Genomic DNA, 6,000 nt, shown 5'->3' with positions numbered 1-6,000 from the left:
AATAACCCACGCGTTTTTTTCAATACGGGTCGGTACTAGATTTAATGGATGAAGGTTTGCCAAGAAGCTAACACTATGGTAACGTTTAACATTGTCCTCATTGTCTATGACATCAAGGTCTCAGGACACGCCTATGCCAGTTATGTTGGTATCAGACCTACTTCAATCATGTAGTTCTATCCTTTCATTACACACAAATTACCAGGATCAAATGAAGATCCTTTTTGTGTTTGTTAATCCATCAGCCAAGAGTGTTATGTAGCTAATGATAATGCTCGATTAGCGTTGTACTGGTCATCCGTTGCATAGAAGACAACGTGGTACTGGGGACATTAGGACTACAAGTCCCAGCAACCGTAACGTGTGACGTGCTGCCATGACGTAAAATGCGTCCCGGAACACGGAAGCGTTATGATCGGAAGAACCTACCCGTTCGGCACCTCCCCGAGACGGCCGAGAGGGACGCCCGGTGTATCGACGGGCAGGTAGGGACTCGGCTTGGACTTTGGCGCGCTGTCTCTTAACAAAGGTTCTGTCCGATTTAAACCATGCATGTAACGGAGAGATCGTGATCTTGAAAATGTGTAACTTTGTTGGCAGTTCTATCTCGAGCGAACTGTTATGGCGCTTATTACTTACCGGACGCTATCTAGTGATATGAGAACCCTTAAATATAAAGAAGAGTGAAGCCCTAGGTGTTGCTGAGTCCCATATGCCACTTAATTATGAATATACCATCAGTGTGAATGATAACGGGCTCAAGCTTTAATCTGTCTGACATGAGATTAGCGCAACTAAAGCATGTGCATGCATAAAGGGTCCTCCCAAGTAATATCACCTGCAAGGGAGGTTTAGATTGTAGTTTACGTGCTTGTGAGGACTATGAATGTCTGTTGACACGGGTAGATACTTAGTGCCAACACTGCTATCAGAGTCAAGGAGAGCTTGCATCACCAATGGTGGTACACTCACATGACATTCTTACCTTCTAGCACTCCTTCTTTGGACGTTGTAGATCATGTGACAAGAATTAACATGAAGTATTTATGATCTGTATCTGTTTATTTTTAATAGAGCGGTGCTCTATCTACCTGAGCCGTAGCCAGGTGAGGCGCAGCACCCACGTCCTACCAAGAAGGTGAGTGGGTGACAATACTGTTGTTGGGCTTCCGATATACCTTTATGGATATTAGAAGTATAGAAAAAAGAGCTATATAGAGGCATTATCAACAGAGATGTGTTTTTCAAATACCAATGTGTCTATGTCTGTATGTCCTTGTGTGTGTATGATACACTAACCTATTCCACTTGGACGCAATTTTCCTAGGTATCTGGTGGACAACTTCGGATCCTAGTCGTCCAGGTGACACTTATGGATTTTTCACTCACACGGGTGAATTTTAGTTTTCTCACATTCACGAAGTAGCGAAGCTTTGGTCCTGAAGAAAGCAGTGTACACCAGGTCCTCTTACTGCTGAAACATGTCGACCTTTCCAATTAAATAGTAGCTATTTGTTGAAAACTACTATATCTCCGCACTGGTTTTTAGTCTTGAAAGTATGAGAGGTACCTAATAAATTGTTTTTCCTCTATACTCTTCAATTTTAGATTTTTCGCTATCACTTTCTTTCTCACACGCACTGCTTTCCAGGTATCGTTGTTAGGTTACCTTTATAGACCCTTAGTTACACTGGGGCATCCGCTTCTCTATCATGAGATGCAGTAATATCCTCCTTGGTGTAAGGAGTCCCATATGATGACAAGGGCGGCACCGAACAATATCTGATGGGTACTTTCACACCCGAGAAGCATCACTCACTATTAGGATTATGCTTTAATTAAAAGTAGGTTGGTGGTCATACCTTCACAACTTCTGATGCATGTAGACCCACAGTTACTTTGTGTTGTTAAAGGTCCAGTAAGGGTTCATACTTGAGCAAAACCAAGACATATGTATGAAATCCGCTTCCACCTCACCACAGCGGGGACATTGCCCCGAGTGATCTGGGTAAATTCTATTTAATGTTTTGGAGTAAAGTAGGTTTGGTGGACAATATTGAATTATATAACTTTAAATTGGGTATTTGAGCTCACTTGCTTAACCCCCTTTTAATTTTAATCCAATCCTTTGCTGTTAAGGGAGCTTCCACTACTGTTGACCATCTTGTCTGTACAGGGATTGCCCTGTATAAATGCGAGATAAGTCTTCATCCCTGGGCCATGTATAACATTACCTGTAATATATTTGTAACAGGAGGTTCTTACGGGAACAAGGGCCATAATTACCGGGCCACCTGGGATATCTTCCTAAACGGCAGAAACTGCCCGTTTCCTAGGTTAAAGGTGGTCTCTGCCTGTTCTCGAATGATATATTGTTGATTTTCAAAGAGGTCACCCATTGTTAGGCATCCACCTTCCTTTAATTTATGGACAGACACAGAAGCAGCAATTTTAGAAAAGGGTTGTATCACCCACAGTGAAACGTCTGGGGCATACAGCGCTGAACCAAGCACTTTCCTGACCGTGTGTTCCCATACCTCTGCGACGTGTCGGATTATGTAGGGGATACCCTTTTCCCTCACATCAGGAGCTCAGGAAGCGAGCCTCCTGAAAAATTTCCAGCCAGCAGACTCTTCTCCCAGTTTTAGGCTTCATCTAGCCAGTGGACTGCGTGCTGTAACTGAGAGGCCATATAATAGAACTCGAGACATGGCACCTCCAATCCCCCGTCTTGCCATGTTCTCTGCAGTGTGGCCAAGCTAACCCTTTCACTCTTAATGCCCCATAACATGTCTACCAGCAGACTACCTAGTATTGCAAAAAAGCGCTGAGAGGTATTCTATAGGATGTCTGCATCGCGTAGAGGCATCGGGCAGGATGATCATTTTTGTTATATCTATCCTTCCCATAAGGGATGGAGGCAGCTTCAGCTAGAAGGGCACTTAGCCCCATATTCCCTCAATCACCTTCTCTATATTAAGTGTCAAGTACCTCTCAGGAGCAGCTACCAATTTAATCCCTAAATATCTGGGCTCAGTTTCCACCCATGGGAGTCCCACCTTCATAAGCATTGCATGTTGCTGTAAGGCTAACTGTTCACTTGGAAGTAATTCCGATTTTCCAGGATTTATTTGTAATACAGAAATATTACCAAACCCCTGGAGTATCTAGTAGTATAGGAATCGCTTGAACGGGTTGTCGAATGTACGCTAGAGTGTTGTCCGCGTACATTGAAAGCACATGATTAATGTCTCCCAACGGGATTCCCCATGCATCCATTTCCCTTCTCAAAGCCGCTGCTAGCGGCTCCATCGACGTTGAAAATAGGAGGGGTGACACCGGGCATCCCTGCCTAGTGCTGCGCTTCAGTACCAAAGACTCCGATACCAGACTCCCAATTCTTATTCTAGCATGGGGAGCTGAGTAGACAATTGTATCCATTTAAGGAACTCCACTCCTACACCCATTATTCGCAGGACCTCCCTGATGTAAGACCAATTCACTGAATTAAAGGCTTGCTCTATGTCTAATAACGCCAAGGCATTATCGCCCTGATCTAAAGTGGGAGAGTGCCATATGAGAGCCAGCCTTCACAGGTTATGGGTGCTACTACGCTTGGGGATAAAGCCCGCCTGGTTGGGATATAATAAGTACTACCTATGTGGCAGGAGCCGGGCCACCAAAATTCCGCTCAGGATTTTTATATCTATATTTATCAGAAAATTGGTCAGTACGAACCTGGTAACCGGTGCCCCGGTCTGCCTTGGGGACCATGACTATCAGGGCTTCTTTCATAGAGGTTGGTAGAGTTTGCTTATGAAGAGCTTCATTATATACCTTCAAAAGGCGGTCCACCAGTAACTATGCAAACCTCTTATAGAACTCAGACAGGGAAACCGTCACTCCTGGGGCTTTTTGCTTGTTTTAAAGCTTGTATGGCCTCCATTAGTTCTTCTTTAGATATCGAGGTATCTAGCAATTGGTGCACCATATTTTCTAATCAAGATAAGCCCAGTGTGGCCAGAAAATCAGCAACCACCTCTGGGGGCGAGGAAGGTTGTTCCGAATACACTTTGGCCAGATGATCCGATGATCAGAATTGCCTTTTTTTAATTTTTTTTAACTTTTTATTGGCATTTTGTATAAAAAGACAATCGATACATCAGTGGAATACTCATTAGTGCATATGGTATATGACATAAACATTATGTAATAGTAGTACATCTCTTAATTGTTCAATAGGTTTCAACTCAGACTCAGCAACTATTGATCTGCTGCGTGCTGTGACACAAACCCTGGTAACTCCATCACCGTTGGTTAGTCGCTATCTGCCGACATCTGCTCCTCTTGAGGGGGTTTGCAAATATTACCACAAAATGTATTCCATCCTGCCCACACCTGGGCCCTTTTTTTTGGGACATGCCCGGTGGACATAGACTGACTTCTCAGTTATCATTGTGCCGTCCATATCACAGCACCACTGTCGATGAGTCGGAGTCAGAATTGCCTTTTGATTATATACTGTGGTTCTCTCACTGGACTGCATTTTTACTATGGGGGACACGGGCATCTCTCCCTTGATTAACTTTGCAAGCAGGGCCCTGGATTGGTCTCCCTTCATATGCAGATGCTGCCAGTATGCTGTGTAGTGAAACTTTTCTAAGCGGCATAGAGCTGCCAACGGCAGCTCCCGAGCTGCCAGCCACTCGTCCAGAAAATGGGGAGCCATCGGGAATGACTTCTCTATCTCTGCTAATTTCCCTTCCTGCACCTTGAAGTCCAACTCAAGCTGTTGGGGCACTCCATATGTTGTCTTAATTCAAATCCAATGATCACTACCTTCATGGTCTCCCACTCCTCTGCTCTTGAGGACCCCGAACCCCAATTCCCTTCATAATATCGGGAAAGCTCTTCTTCCAATGTGACAGTGAAGGGTGGGTCCGTGAGCACCTCAGCCCGCAACCTTCATGTGGGGATTTTGGATCTGGGCCTCTTAGTACCCATGGATAGCATCATTGAAGAGTGATCCGAGATATACCTCTGCAGGTATGCTATCTCCCCCACCATAGGGACCAGGTCCGCAGATACAAAACACTGCTCCAGTCTACTGAATGTACTAGTTGCTGGCGTATGACATACATCCAACAACCGCAATCCCTCCAGGGTGTCTCTAACGGTTTCTGTCATCCAGGGTTTAGTGTTCTGCCAGTGAGGCTCGCGGTCCAATGTCCCATCCATCACACAATTAACATCCCACATCATGATCACTCCTACCCCTAAATATGGAGTTACTGCAGCCACTACGTCAGGGAAGAAATGTGGACTACCCGAGTCAGGAGCACATACATTGATAAGACATATCTTCTGGCCATCAAGCCTGCCATGTAATATCCCATAACGTCCTTCTGGGTCAACCACATGATGTAAGTGTTGAAAGGGGACCCCTGGAGCTATACAAATGAGGGCCTGTGTGCAAATCCTGAATATGAAGTGGTGTATAGCTGTCCTCTCCATCTACGTTTTATATAAGGCAGTGTATCAGCCCAGACATGAATCTCTTGGAGACATGCTATAGATATTCTATACCTTATTAAGTGAGAATACATCTGTCTCTACTTTTCGAGCATTGCAATACCTCGCACATTCCAGGTAAGCAATTTCATCACGGGGGAACCATGGTGATTCGCAGTTGATATTGTCTCCAGATTCCTACCTTTCCACCCACAGAGATTGGTCACATATTAATAGACTGCATCCCAGACACAGAACCCCTAAACCCCCACTATTTTATTATTTATTTTGAAGGTTTTATAGAGCGCGATCAAGATCCTTGCGGATATCAGAGCGCTTTACAATGAAAAAGTTGAAAAAGTTGATTATACAAAAAGAATAACATGACAAATTATAAATACAGTAGTTTGGGAGAAAGAACAAGTATGGGATAAGTGTAAGGATACACACGAAAAGACGCAAAGTACCGAAGCATAGGAACATAGCACA

The 6,000-nt window shown here is 44.3% G+C and overlaps 1 long non-coding RNA gene across 1 annotated transcript in view; it reads left to right on the top strand.

Annotated features, from left to right (window-relative positions):
- The first annotated feature begins 463 nt into the window (after positions 1-463).
- LOC144819519 (uncharacterized) overlaps positions 464-6,000 on the top strand; it is a 386,424-nt gene continuing 380,887 nt past the window's right edge. The window contains exons 1-2 of the long non-coding RNA XR_013607420.1: positions 464-485; positions 1,075-1,138. This is a non-coding gene — a long non-coding RNA (uncharacterized LOC144819519). The remainder of the gene's footprint in view (positions 486-1,074; positions 1,139-6,000) is intronic.

This window comes from Lissotriton helveticus, chromosome 2_1 (genome assembly GCF_964261635.1).
Source record: "Lissotriton helveticus chromosome 2_1, aLisHel1.1, whole genome shotgun sequence".
Lineage (NCBI taxonomy): Eukaryota > Metazoa > Chordata > Amphibia > Caudata > Salamandridae > Lissotriton > Lissotriton helveticus.
The sequence above is the reverse complement of the archived record's forward strand: the minus strand, read 5'-3'. Positions and strand labels throughout refer to the sequence as shown.